General features: G+C 43.7%; 1 pseudogene across 1 annotated transcript in view; it reads right to left on the bottom strand.

Moving 5' to 3' along the window:
- The window catches only part of LOC112414630 (ubiquitin-40S ribosomal protein S27a pseudogene), a 51,760-nt pseudogene that overhangs the window by 35,837 nt on the left and 257 nt on the right, over positions 1-15,666 (bottom strand). The window lies entirely within an intron of this gene.

The following is a 15,666-nucleotide window of genomic DNA, read 5'->3' as shown; positions in this document are numbered from 1 at the left end:
GCTATGCCCATCACACCAACCAACTGAGGCAATAAAAGGTAATTTTTATTCTACTGAACAAAAGACTAGGAAAGATCACATACACCTTCTGTACTCAGCATTCCATTTAGACTTCATGTCTCATTTCATCATTCATTATTTCTCATATTTGTGAGTATCTTTTTACTAATTCCACTCTCTAAATAGAGTAGGGGTCAAATTTTGCTTTTCTTATAAGTTCTTTAAAATTTCTTTCATTCCTAAGGAATTAATTTACTTTAAGGTTGAAACAACAGATACTGCTTAGGAAATAATTTCCTACTATAGTCTAATCAATAATTATAATAAGAAGAGGCCCCATGATTTTTTTAATGACTTCATTTAACTGACTGACTTGAAGTTGAAACTTTTTAGAGTCAAATGGTGATATTTATTATTTATCAAAATATTTTAACAAGTTGAAATGCTAATTATGATACGCTAAATGTCAATTATTTCACTTTAACAACTGAGCAGTTGTCTTAAGGAATATTGAGTAGCATTGCTGGTACTTACAATATTTCTTCAATTCCTTTAAAATAATTATTTATTCAAATCAATGACTCCACATGCCAAAGATTTACAGGGTTTCCAAAATGTACCTGCAGACTAAAGGAATAGTGTCCAACCACGTAAGCCATGGGCTAATGTTAAAGGACTCAAGGAAACTGAGATTTAATCCAGTTTTTTTGTTTGTTTGTTTGTTTGCTTGGTTGGTTTTTTGCGGTACGCGGGCCTCTCACCGTTGTGGCCTCTCCCGTTGTGGAGCACAGGCTCCGGACGCGCAGGCTCAGCGGCCATGGCTCACGGGCCCAGCCGCTCCGCGGCACGTGGGATCCTCCCAGACCGGGGCACGAACCCGCGTCCCCTGCATCGGCAGGTGGACTCTCAACCACTGTGCCACCAGGGAAGACCTAATCTAGTTTTTTATACTAGCGTTGACCTTGAACTGCCCTTCAGTGTACAGCCGATATTTAGGCTGAGACCATCACTGCCCCTTGAGGTCTGGAACACAGTGCTTCGGACGTTTTCACTGCACAGTGGTAAGTGGATGCCCTCGGCCCTTGCTGGATATTGCATATTCCAAGAGTCACAGCAGAGCTTCCATCCCTGGCTCTTAAACTTCTGAGTTCCTACTGTCACATCTCCCGACCCTTGCAGACCACGTCATGAAGCTCAGCCCTTAAGTGACTTTTGCAACAGAAACTCATCCAAGTTCTAACTTCCAGCCTCCCTTACAGGGGCCTGAAGAGGGTGGGGACACACAGAACCCCAGCTCCTTCTCTGCCCCTCGCATCCCACACACCTCTTCCACAGCCCCTCAACCCAATGACCCCAAAGATGCTTCTCCCTCGAGAGGAACCATGAGGCCAACAGTGTCTGAAATCATTTCCTACGACTTTATTACCATGCCTCTCCTTTCCTCACCCTGTATCCTGCCTCACAGCTCTTCCTTTTTAATTCACTCACTCAGCATCCTTCATCACGATAATTCTGAACTAAGAGCATTACATTAAACAATGCCCCAGACACCTCCCTGTCTGTCTCTCCTTACCTGGATAAGATAGCTCCATGCCTATTCCGCCAAGGCTGAGTCCATGAGGCCAACAGTGTCTGAAATCATTTCCTACGACTTTATTACCATGCCTCTCCTTTCCTCACCCTGTATCCTGCCTCACAGCTCTTCCTTTTTAATTCACTCACTCAGCATCCTTCATCACGATAATTCTGAACTAAGAGCATTACATTAAACAATGCCCCAGACGCCTCCCTGTCTGTCTCTCCTTACCTGGATAAGATAGCTCCATGGCTATTCCGCCAAGGCTGAGCTTTTTTTGTTTTGTTTTTTTGTTTTTTTTTTTGTGGTCCGCGGGCCTCTCACTGCCGTGGCCCCTCCCGCCGCGGAGCACAGGTTCCGGACGCGCAGGCTCAGTGGCCATGGCTCACGGGCCCAGCCGCTCCGCGGTGCGCGGGATCCTCCCGGACCGGCGCATGAACCTGCGTCCCCTGCATCGTCAGGCGGACTCCCAACCACTGAGCCACCAGGGAAGCCCAAGGCTGAGTTTTAACGTTTATTTATCTGTTGTTGTAAGTCATGATAAAACAGCCTTAAAAAGTAGGGACCATGAAAGTGTGTGTGGTAACCTCAGGACCATCAGGAATGAATAGGTTTCAAACAGCCAGGCCAGGTTCAGCTGTCTTCTTTCTCCATCAGGCACGTCCTGTGCGCCCCCCTCCCTACCCCCCATCCCCGGTTACCAAACAGTGCAGGGTCAGAACTGTCACGCCGAAAGCATGTTTGGTTTTCATCTCAGCAGTGATTCAGGGCATCGGTGGTTTTATTGTCAGATTTCTTCATGGGGTTAATACCATCAGAGCTGTTCTTCAGGCCCAGGATGCATGAAATGGGGTTGTTCAGTGGATGCAGCTACTGGCATTCTGCATTCCATCAGAAGCTGCAGTCAGGGTTTGCAGTCCCCCATGCCACCCGCCACGTTAGGAACTTGGATGAAATACTATACATCTTGACGATAAACTTGGGAGAGGTCTATGCAATCGGGGGGTACAGAGATTCCCTCATTAGTACCAGTAAAGGGAACTCACCAGAGAGAATCCTGTTTAAGTACCATATTCCAAAAGCCCTTTACTCAGCCAGTTGTTTTGAAGTCCAAATTCATTTGCCCATGGAAACGGTGTCACTCATGATCGTTAGTTCCATGTCCCACTCATATTACTTTCTTTTTTCAAAACAAACAGCTTTTTATTGATGTATAACGTAGTTGATTTACAACGTTGTGTTAGTTTCAGGTGTACAGCAAAGTGATTCAGTTACACATATATTCTTTTTCAGATACTTTTCCATTACAGGTTATTACAAGAGAGTGAATATTGTTGCCTATGCCATACAGTAGGTCCTTGTTGTCTGTCTATTTCATATACAGTACTGTTCATCCCAAACTCCTAATTTATCCCTCCTCCCTTGCCCCTTTGGGAACCATAAGTTTGTTTTCTATGTCTATGAATCTATTCCTGTTTTCTAAATAAGTTCATTTGTATCATTTTCAAGATTGACAGTCTCTTGAATAAGTGGTGCTGGGAAAACTGGACAGCTACATGTGAAAGAATGAAATTAGAACACTCCCTAACACCATACACAAAAATAAACTCAAAATGGATTAAAGACCTAAACGTAAGACCAGATACTATAAAAATTCCTAGAGGAAAACACAGGCAGAACACTCTTTGACATAAATCATAGTATTACTGGACTCAGTGTCTAAGCACACTCTTTGGACTACACTAAGCAGAAAGTATGACCAGAGCTCTAAAATGCTGGCCACAGTTTGAGATTGGGGCGGGCTTCACACTCGGGGAAGAAGAAAGACAGTAGCCCTGCACTGGATGCCTGAGTCTGACCGCCTCTAGCTCTGGGCCAAAATCTTTGCATCCACTGTATGCCTCATTACTCCTCAAAACATACAATCAGAGTGTGGGAGGACAGAAGGAGTAAACACAGGCACAGAAAAGTCAAGTCACTTGGGGAAGGATGGAGGCCTAGTTAACCACTAGAGCTGGGGCTCAAACTCATGTCTGTCTATGTGTCTCCAAACTTATAAACTCTGTACATTTGAAAAGTGGAAATCCCCCCTCCCCCAGGTTCTAATTATTTTCACTCATTCATTAGAAAACTATCTTTTCTGAGTACCAGGCTGAGTGCTTCCAATGCAAAGGAGAACAAAGACGTCACTTCTGCATCAATGACACTCCTCGTCTAACGTGAAAGGTCAGATCACATAAATAACTATGTAAATAGGGCTTCCCTGGTGGCGCAGTGGTTAAGAATCTGCCTGCCAATACAGGGGACACGGGTTCGAGCCCTGGTCCAGGAAGATCTCACATGCCGTGGAGCAACTAAGCCCGTGGGCCACAACTACCGAGCCTGCGCTCTAGAGCCAGTGTGCCAAGAGCCTGTGCTTGGCAACAAGAGAAGCCACTCTAATGAGAAGCCCATGTGCACCAACAAAGACACAACACAGCCAAAAATAAATAAATAAAATTAAAAAAATTTAAAAAAAGGAACTATGTAAATAGAAACTATGATGGGATATGAAGAAAGGGGTAGGGTGACCCAAGCTTAATGAGGGCAATATTAGATTCAGTGGTCAGTGAAGACCACTTTGGGGGTAGCATTTAAGCTCAGATAGGAAGGATAAGTAGATGTCTAGGAGGCAAAGAATTATGGGTAGAGTAGAAGGGATGGTGTGTGCAAAGGCCCTGAGGCACAAAAGAGCTTGGTGCATTTTAGGAAACTCAAAGACCTGCTGGAGGTAGAGATGGGGGAAGAGTGGTGAGGGGAAAGTGTGCAAAAATAGGCAGGGGTGAGATCAGGAGTATCTCCAAAGGGCAGAAGAATTTTATATTAGAAAATAAAAGATAGGTGACCCATACTAGATCAGGGAGCTGTACATTTTAGACATTGATTTGTATGTGTAAATCACCCATAAATCTAGCATTTTTATGTCAGAAGCTACCTATAAATTGAACAAGAAAAATTAATGACATACTTGTGTAATATTGTAAGAAAATGGTTTTATGATAAATTAGATTATCTTTCAGCAAAGCTGACTTCCGCCCCACCCCACTGTGCTGGACTAGGCTTCCGTGCCTCACTGACATTAGGTTGGCCAGGGGACTTGATTCAGTCATTGGGATGGAAGAGTATGGGATGTGAGCCTCAGGAAGACGTGGTGACCAACCAGAAGAAGGACACGCCCATTCATCCTAGGCCCAGAATGACCACACATCAAGCTGATCTGAACCTGCTTGCAGCCGGGAGGCAAGAGCAGACAGCAACCTGCACGAATCAAGGCCGTCCAGAAACCACGCTTCACAAGTGATGTGCATAACTGTGAGTGTGTAAATAAATGCTTCACATAACAATCTATGGAGCTCTGGGTGGTGCACAAGGCGGTTTTGTTGCAGCAATAGTTAACACAAAGCTGTTACATGAAGAACTGCCCTCAGTGTCCGCCCCCCAACACACACGCACAGGTGCACTTGCAAGCACACACGCACGCACACAGACACACACACATTTGCTCGCCTCTAGACAACAGAAGAAGAAACAGAGAAATAATGTCTAGCAGTCTAGGCAGCATGTGGAGCACCATCCTTGACTCTACCCTAAATGATGGCTAGTTAGACCACGGCTCTGTAATCGAATTAAACCAGGCTGCTACTACTGACTGCACTGCCCTGGCTTCATTATAAACCCATTACACAGAATATTTCCGATCTTCTGCAAAATCATTTTACTCAAAAAAAAGGGGAAGGATATCAGTAAAATGCAATGGCAAAAGAGAACTGCTTTGAGCAGCTGCACATACACCATTTCAGTGTCCAGCTTAGGGAAATCTCCGTCTTTTCTAGCACACGTCTTTACAGCCAATAAGATGCTGGCACTTAAAGCTATTACATCGCTCCCTTGCGTATAACTGGGGGATTTTTATATTGCTATAATGCTTCCCACTTCTTAAGTGTTTTTTTGAAGTAAGTCTTTTAACAGTGAGGTTTTACTGCATAGACTCCAGGATGACATTGAAAGGCACCTAAAAGAGAGAAAATTGCATTGATATATTTGGCCATTGTGTTAATCGCTGAACCAGTCTAAGATCTAGATGTGATTTTTATTTTATTTTACTTTATTTTATTTTGCGGTACGCGGGCCTCTCACCATTGTGGCCTCTCGCGTTGCGGAGCACAGGCTCCAGATGCGCAGGCTCAGCGGCCATGGCTCACGGGCCCAGCCTCTCCGCGGCATGTGGGATCTTCCCGGACCGGGGCACGAATCCACGTCCCCTGCATCGGCAGGCGGACTCTCAACCACTGCATCACCAGGGAATCCCCTCTAGATGTGATTTTTTAAAAATGTATCTGATGGCTCTTAAACATTCTCATATCCTAATAATTTAAAAATACTAAAATACAGATTTCATGAAATCTAGAGTCCTTTCCACTATGCAGAGAGTTCTTCAAATAGGACAATTAAATTTCTTGTTCTTAGATATATGAGTTTACAGAATTTCAGAGTTGAAATAGGCTTCGGAACTGCTGTAACCTAGTGTATCTCAAATTGTGTGAGTCATGAATGCCTTTCAGGATCTAGTGAAACCTAGATGCCACCCCAGAAAAAAATTCGTATCAAAACTTGCTATGTACCTACAGGGAGTTCAGACCATTCTGAAACCCATCTATGGACATCTCATGAGTTCATGGTCTCCAGAATAAGAGCTCTGATCCTGTCCACATTCTAGATGTGAATCATTTTTCCTGTTTTATCCACCTAATTCCCCATTGCCCTGCAGGCTCAGTGGTGGTTAAAAGCCTGGAGAGAGGCCAGACCACTACAGGATTACTGTTTGTCAACTTGCTTCTGGTTTATTTCAAACATTCATAAGTATTTAGAGAGAAATTTACTATGCTATGGTGTACCTGTCGCCCAGCTCTAATTGTCAGCCTCTGGCTACCTGGTTTCATCTATCCCCCCTCCCTCACTTTTTTGGCTGAGGTATTTAAAAAACAAATCCATGGCATCCTACTATTTCATCCATGAAACCTGCAATGTGCATCTCTAGATGATGAGGATATACCATTATCCCAATTAGTAGAAATCCCTCCTATCGTCTAATCCCAACTTCATATTACAATTTCTCAACTTGGGACTTCCCTGGTGGTCCATTGGGTAAGACTCTGCACTTCCAATGCAGGAGGCCTGGGGTTCGATCCCTGGTTGGGGAACTAGATCCCACATGCATGCTGCAACTAAGAAGTCTGCATGCCACAACTAAATATCCTGCGTGCCACAGTGAAGATCCCGCATCCCACAACTAAGACCTGGTGCAGCTAAATAAATAACGTGACCATATAATATTTTTTAAAAAATTCTCATCTTGAAGATTTTTTAAACAGTTGGTTTGTTGAATCAAGATTCTCCAAAATTTGCACATTTAATTTGCTTGTTATCTCTTAACTCTTTTCTATTTAATAGTCCCTTCCTGAATGTTCTTTTTGTTGATTTGTTTTAAAAAGAATTTTTAATTTTTTTTCTCAAAGCATCTCCCACGTTCTGGGTTTGGCCAATAACTTCCTTGCACTCTCATTGAATTTCTTCCTCCACCCTATGAGGCCCTAAAATCTGGGAATTAGAGACAGGTGATGTTTATTTTCGGCTTTATTCTGTTTAATCTAAAAGGGAGCAAAAGTCTATGAGAATCCTTTCACTCAATGGAGAGTAGGATCAATGGAAGACATATTTTTACCTTTCAGTCTGAACTTCCCTCCGGTCTTTTATAATACGTGTTTTCATCATTTTACTGATTCATTACTCTTCTAAGGAACAGGCCTTTCCTGATAAAGCAACTATCTTTTTCCTGCATATGATCTGTTTGTAGAGCAGATGGGCTGTAATAAAATGTATTCCACATCTTGCCCTGGGACAATATGCATGGAAGCATCTGGCACAGTCCCCCTAAAAATGGCTAGGTCTTCAATGTTGGCTGAAGTTGAACTGAAAGAAATCTCAATTACTCCCAATAACTCTATCTCAGTTATTAAAATAAATAATCAGTTTCTGGATTAAGGAAAACAACTCATCACAACATAAACCAAGATTCTCTGTATTGACAATGGAATAAGAATACCCCTTCCCATTCTTGGTTACACATGACGTCAACTTCTCCAGAACTGTGTGCTTATCTGGTTCGGAAAACTGATAAATCAAACAGTAAACAAAATACCCAGTGAAAAGGCTGAATACTCAATACAACTTAGGAAGGCAAAAAAGTATCTTAGTTGGTTCACATCATACAGTCACAGGAAAAATGAATTCTCCACATACTCATCGCCAGTCTGTCACCCCACATACCGCCCAGCTTCAACCTCCAGTAGCTACCGATACACTTTCTAACACAGACAATGAACACCAGGCTGTGAAGTATGCAATGTTAAAGGCATCTCAGAGTCGGTTATGATCTTATCTGAAGAACATAAACAGAATTGATTTTTTTGTACTCTCTCAGGTAGACTTCAAATCTGCTACTCGGAGAACACTAAGGATTATTATTAGAGCTGATATAGACAAAGCCTAATGAACCCTGATGTGAGGGCTGCATTTAGAAGAACATGAGCATGTCAGCCGTCAGCTCCTCTTAATGTGCAATCACTCAGCAACTGCCTTGGAATATCTCTCTTACTGAATTTTCTTGTTGTTTAACTTTCTGTGCTTCTCAAGCGTATTTCAAAACTCCTTAAAAGCAGAGATGAGGGGCTTCCCTGGTGGCGCAGTGGTTAAGAATCCGCCTGCCAATTCAGGGGACACGGGTTTGAGCCCTGGTCCAGGAAGATCCCACATGCCGTGGAGCAACTAAGCCCGTGTGCCACAACTACTGAGGCTGCGAGCCACAACTACTGAAGCCCGTGTGCCTAGAGCCTGTGCTCTGCAACAAGAGAAGCCACCACAATGAGAAGCCTGCGCCCCGCAATAAAGAGTAGCCCCCGCTCACTGCAACTAGAGAAAGCCCGCGTGCAGCAGCGAAGACCCAACACAGCCAAAAATTAAATAAATAAATAAATTTATTAAAAAAAAAAAAGCAGAGATGACTCTGGCTTAGTCACTGAAGGAAGGCAGGTTATCTGACTGTTCATTCTTTCATTAGACAACTTGTTAGAACACTATGCTTACAAGCTTAGCCAACATGACAGAACAGGATAAAAAGTCACAGTTCTTGTCCTCAACAGACTTACTTCTTTGCATCCCTCTTGAATCCATTCCTGGGAACTAAGGAGAAGCCCCACAGTTTTCTGTGCTCCAAGAAGAAGGCAGGAGTCTCCATGATGGACTCTTTCCAGGTAAGAGCTCCACTGCCCCAGAAGAATGGCACTCTAGAATCTGTGCTCCTGGCCAACATAGAGTGACTGTCGGACCTCTCACCTGACCAAGGACCATCCAAGCAGAAACTATTGAAGCCCTGCCTTTCAACACTGAAAGGGCCTTATACCACAATTTGAAAGTCACCATTACACTCACAGGTTCAACAAATGTTTATTATGCAACTACTATGTGCTGTGCATTTTTTTAAGGTGCTGGTCATATGGTGCTGGACAAACATACCTTTCTTTGAAGAAAATAAACTCAAGGAGTCTTGTTGGGGGGACCAAATCCTACACAACCCATAATACACAACTAGCTCTAGCTGATGGTTGCTCTGAGTTGGGAGATGGATTTAATATCAGCTGTGCTGGTTGTGGGATCTAAACAGTGGCTGGGCTAGTTACTTAGCATCTGTAGGAAGTGGTGGAGACCATACACGGCTGTGAATTACTTATAAAGCAAAAACGTATGATATAGAAATTACATGTGTATACAATGAGACTCAATTTTATTTTTTTGTTTACTTTTTATTGAAGTACAGTTGATTTACAATGTTGTGCTATTTTCAGGTGTACAGCACAGTGATTCAGTTATATATCCATATCTGTATCTATATCTACATCTACATCTATATATTCTTTTTCAGATTCTTTTCCCTTATAGGTTATTACAAAATATTGAGTATAGTTCCCTGTGCTCTACAGTAGGTCCTTGTTGGTTATCTATTTTATATATAGTAGTGTGGGGCTTCCCTGGTGGCACAGGGGTTAAGAATCCACATGCCAATGCAGGGAACATGGGTTCAAGCCCTGGTCCGGGAAGATCCCACATCCTGTGGAGCAGCTAAGCCCATGAGCCACAACTACTGAGCCCACACTCTAGAGCCCGCGAGCCACAACTACTGAAGCTCACGCGCCTAGAGCCCGTGCTCTGCAACAAGAGAAGCCACCGCAATGAGAAGCCCACACACCGCCACGAAGAAAGTAGCCCCCACTTGCCACAACTAGAGAAAGCCCACGCACAGCAATGAAGAGCCAGCACAGCCAAAAATAAAAAAATAAATATATATAGTGGTGTGTATATGTTAACTCCGAACTCCTAATTTATCTCTCCCCTACCCCCTTTCCTCTTTGGCAAACGTAAGTTTGTTTTCTATGTCTGTCTGTTTTGGCCTCTCCCGTTGTGGAGCACAGGTTCCAGACGCGCAGGCTCAGCGGCCATGCTCAACCACTGGGCCACCAGGGAAGCCCTCATTCTTTTTTATGGCTGAGTAATATTCCATTGTATATATGTACCACATCTTCTTTATCCATTCATCTGTCCATGGACATTTAGGTTGCTTCCATGTCTTGGCTAATGTGAATAGCGCTGCAAGAGACTCTTAAAAAAAAATTCCTATGCCTATACCCATTCTTATTATCCTTACACTGATTACTCAGATCATAATTTTAGAAGTCGTTTGGTCACGACTAATCATAAAAGCGAGATAATTTCAGTAATTAAAATGCCCAGTCTCTTGTAAGAGTCAAAATTCCAAAATATATATACGGTTTCATCAAGAGTCTTCCCAGGTAGGACGTGCTTCAGTTGGGAAGTCTCTGGTCATACAGTCGAGGGTGTGGGACTTTTCACTGACCCCCTTGCCTTGCATTCCTTTTTCTTCACACCCAAGCTTGCTGGCTGGGGTTTCCCACTTCTGCAGGGGTCACCGTGGGTGGGAGTGAGTGCTGAGGACGGGAGAGTCTGATTGCAGGAGCGTCATGGCCCAGCCTTGATGCTCTGGAGCTGACTCTTTGTGGGAGAGATGTTCATCAGTGAACATCTGAAGGCCACTGCCTGGGCACTGGACGTGGGCAGTAGCTCTCCACTGTTCCTTTGCTAAGACCCACCCCAAGCCCTGCATGAGCACCTGAGGGTGCCCCTGCAGCCTTCTTTCCTGAAGTTTCCTGCTCCTGGTAGGTCTCTTGAGTGGGCTTCTTTCCCAAAGACCCAGCAAGGCACCCACCCCAGAGTCCATATCTGGCTTTCGCCCTACAGTCCAAAGGGCCATCTTCTCTCCCGTGGCCCTGCACTCTGCTGCCGTGGGCCACTCCAGCCAGTTTCCTGCCTGGAGGCTGGGCAGGCTTGAATCAGAGCATAAAACATTTCTATAAAACAGAGTTGATGCATTTCTAAGAAAATTTCTATAAAAGAGAGTTGATGCTTCTAAGAAAACTAGGTTGAATGCTCTGGAAAGGCATTATCAAAAATTTTTGAATAGGGCTTCCCTGGTGGCGCAGTGGTTGGGAGTCCGCCTACCGATGCAGGGGACATGGGTTCATGCCCCAGTCCGGGAAGATCCCACATGCCGTGGAGCGGCTGGGCCCGTGAGCCATGGCCGCTGAGCCTGCGCGTCCGGAGCCTGTGCTCCACAACGGGAGAGGCCACAACAGTGAGAGGCCCGCATGCCGCAAAAAAAAAATTATTGAATAACTTAGGAGAAAAAAATGGACAAAGAGGGAAAGAACCATAAATTTAAAAATCCGTCAAGAAGGTCTCTGTATTCAAATTGTTTCACAAGTAACTCTAAGTCCGCTTCTCTTTAAAGACACCAGAACGGGAAGGGGCAGGACTGTAGTATTAGGGGTGCAGTTTGTACAGAATGGATGGTGAGGCAATGCAAGCAGCAGGCCCCAATGCAAAGAAAAGGCCCAGCTCCTAAGCAAAAAGTTAGTGAAGAAATCCACATTTACAAGGTTTATGTCAAAATAAAATACCCAATGTACACATGTATCATATTTATGATTCTCTGTTTGAACAAGGGTTTTCAACTGCCTGACCCTCTCCCCACCATAGCTGACTTTGTGGACATGGAGAGCTTCCATTCTGCCCTGTCGTCTCCTTTGCTCAGGTTGTAGAATCAGGAGACAAAAGGAAAACCCAAAAAAATCTGAGGCAGAAAACAAAAACAAAACCTCTTCTCATTTTGGTTCTCCCTTAAGCCATCCTCCCCTATCCGTTTTTTTCTTTCAAGTCCTAATTCTATTAGTCTACTTATATGTCCACTTTTGCACTTCATAATCCCTCAGAAAGTCATACAGGCTGGTTTCCATGAAGGAATTCATCACCCCCCAATGTAAGCTCCTCAGTCTTCTTCCATCGAGTTACTTCCTGGAGCAATGACACGGGTGCCCACCCTGGCTCCTGTGCTATTGGGTTGGGTTTTCTTCCTCTTTCTCTGACTACTTATTTTTCCTCTTCTTCCATGGTGCCTTCATGGGTACAACCAAGGTCCTCTGTTTCAGCTTCTTCTCTTCCCCTTGCTCACAATTCCTTGTTATTTCAACTCACGCTTCTAGGGTGTTGCCAACGGTGTCAGGGTGCCCACAGCTGAGAGCACTGCACTTTGCCACTGGCAGGGACGCAGTAAAGACCGTGAATAAATGGCTAACTTCCACTGTCAACCTTGACTTCTCCCCAGACTGCAAATCCACATACTCAGGGGCTATCACTGGGCAGTGGCCAACAGGGACAGTTGCTTAATTAAGCCTCTTTTCCTTTATCTGGGCTACAGAAGTGATAATAAAATATCACTGATGATAATAAAATGACAAACATTATATTATAAACAGTATGAGGCATGTCAAGGACTTACAAAGTGCTGGGAACATAGCTAGCCCTCCACAAACAGCAGCTTTGTTAACTGCTTGTTAGATAGCACCTCACATCTGTCCTCTGTGCCCTGCTTCAGTAACTGAATTAGCACAGCTTTAATCACTGAGACTAGTAATCAATTTCTGAGTCATTTTCTACTTCTTTCTCAAGCCTCACATCCAATAAATTGCCAAATCCCACGCATTCCCCCAACCTCCCCCAAAATCTAAAAATTAAATCTTAAAGCTGAGCTCTGTTCCTCTTTATGTTCCCACAGCCACTGACCTACTTTGGGCCCTCGTCACATTTCATCTAGACCCTGCAGGAGGCCCCTCACTGGGTTACTGTACAATGGACTCCCTTGTAGAGTACTAGCCCATAATAGTTCCCCTTGGCTTCGAAAACACCCTTATACGGTTGCCAGTAATGTCCCTACGTAATACTGTCTTTAAACGGCTCAGAAACTTTCAATGGCTCTTTACCACCAGAGGAATCAATCCAGGTGATTCTAAGCAACGAATGGCCTGACTTCAACCCACCTTTCCAACTTCCTCTCCCAGGTGCAGGCAGGCAGGCACCTGTGATTCCCTGCACGTGGCACCTTCTCAGATTTCCAGTCTTCTAATCATTGTACACCCTTGTGCAGAAGAAACTTTGCTTCCATTTCAGACCATAAAAGTCCTACCTGTATTTCAAAGCCCATCACTCTCCTGATGTTCTCCTAAATAAACTTTCTTTGGAATTAAAGAATTAATTCCTTCTCCATCCTTCTGTGCTACTTCCTCAAAACTGTCATAAACCATGTATTTTTCCATGTTTAATAATAATCTATACACACACATACAATATATACAAATATATTTCGACACATACATATATGTTATAGACTAATAGACTACATGCTCATTGAAGATTTTACTTATCTTAATTTTACTAACAGAGCAGTGGATGGATTCAAAAATGAATGAATGAATGTATGAATATATTCTATGCTATATATATCTACCTGTGAGTTATGGCATTTTGAAATGTGTTATAAAATATATGGCAGGAAACACATTTTTTCCAGATTATATAAAATAAATCCCCAAAGTTGTTAGTCAACACTGGCTTATATATTATCTATTATAAATTTATTACAATCTAAAAAAACTTTTTGGCTGAACAATGAAGATCAGACTTCAAATCAGATGGACTTAGGCTCACTTTGTGCTACATTTTTCACATATTCCTATTACAGGGGCAGAAATCCTATAAAATACCCTGGTGCCTTCTAGATCCTTCCATCTCTCTACTTTGAGCATCCACTGTCTTATGACTTCCAGTCTTATTGGGTTTCTGATAGTTTCTTCCTCTCTGTGTAAGACCTCCAGTACACAGTCTGGGGATGACTCACCTGGCATTTTTATTTGACTATTCCTTTAAATTCCTTTAAAGATATTCCTTTAGATGTATCTGGCCCCTTGCCTCCACATGCTACACTCCTAGGACAAGCAAACTGTGCCAACCCAAACTTCCAGAGACCAAATTCTCTGCTGGAACTTGGTACCCTTTCCTTAACAGATGCCTGGAGTCTATTAAACTGATAGAAGTCTCTGGTGAGAGACCCAATTCCTGGGTGTTAGGGAATGATCTCCCACTTGTATATAATAAGGGACAATTCGACAGAAAGCCCCTTTGAGAAGAAAAAAAGGCAAAAGCCCTGAAGAAAAGAAGTATCAAAAGTCTCACTGAAAAGAGATCCCTGCAGAAGAATGTAACTGTAATTTGTGTCCATAGTTCAGGAAACATTCAATTACCTTATTAGATAATAGGGATAGATACAATGTTTAGATTCTCCACTTCTACTCATTCTCTTTATGCATGCCATCGTACCATGAGGTCAGCCTGGATAACTTCTACCTTTCAACACACACTTTAGACAACAGTCTTCCAAGGGCCATCTCTTACCTTGATGTTCCTCTCGGTGTGCTTTACTTCACACCTTTATTTTAATATTTATCACCTCATTATGCATTAAACATCTGACTCCCTCCACCAGTAGGAAATCTGAGTGCTTAGAGGATAGAAACTATTTTTATTTTAATTAAATATCTTCTGCTGCTATTCAGATCCCCAACCGGAGTCATCAGCCCTTAAATGTTGGTGGAAGGAACAAACCTGAAAGAATCAAGGCTTTGATTCCATCTAAATGACAACACTCCAAGTTGGAAAATAAGTTCTTATTCTTTATCCTGACAATTGTTCCAGAACCCCCAAGTGGCTGATGCATATTTGGGGAACAAGTTAGATGCCTTTGGAAGATGCGGTCATTTTCCTGCCGTGCGGTGTAATAGCCTCAGCTAATCATGATCTGGTTCCATGAGGATGGGGGTTCTGTTGGGGAGAAGGATCTCGGAATTTTTGAAGCTGAAATGGTGCTCCTTCAACTATTGCAGACCCTGCATTCGATAATGCCAAGTGGAATTCAGCTTTGCGGTTCCCTTCTCTCTTTGGGTGGGATACTGCTTTAGGGAGCCCTTTCAGGCACCCAGATGGCAGACAAATGTGAACCCAGCATGTGCTTCAGCCCGAGACTTTAAGTGCTGCTTAGTAATATAAATTGGGTGTATTTTGGCTGGATTATGCCTATGAAGAGGAAGAAAGTACTCAGTGCCTGTGTTTGAGACATGTTCATACCTCCTCCACACAGTTCTCAGAAAATCTGGGGTAGGTTGTGGGGAGTGGGTATCAGGGCTGGTCTGATCCTCTCTTAAACTCTCGTTAAAGAAAAAACCAGGACTTCCCTGGTGGCGCAGTGGTTGAGAGTCCGCCTGCCGATGCAGGGGACGCGGGTTCGTGCCACGGTCCGGGAAGATCCCACATGCCGCAGAGCGGCTGGGCCCGTGAGCCATGGCCGCTGAGCCTGCCCTCCGCAATGGGAGAGGCCACAACAGTGAGAGGCCCGCGTACAGCGAGGAAAAAAAACCAGTGACTAGAAATCAGACAGAGTTTGGCCCCATATAACTTGGATTCTATTGTTGGAGCCTCATGCGGTTAAGATAAGGACTGCCCAGTCTTACTGCTGTGTATTGTGACGGTCTCTG

Source organism: Neophocaena asiaeorientalis, unplaced genomic scaffold, assembly GCF_003031525.2.
Source record: "Neophocaena asiaeorientalis asiaeorientalis breed wild unplaced genomic scaffold, Neophocaena_asiaeorientalis_V1.1 scaffold112, whole genome shotgun sequence".
In the NCBI taxonomy this organism is placed as follows: Eukaryota; Metazoa; Chordata; class Mammalia; order Artiodactyla; family Phocoenidae; genus Neophocaena; species Neophocaena asiaeorientalis.
The sequence above is the reverse complement of the archived record's forward strand: the minus strand, read 5'-3'. Positions and strand labels throughout refer to the sequence as shown.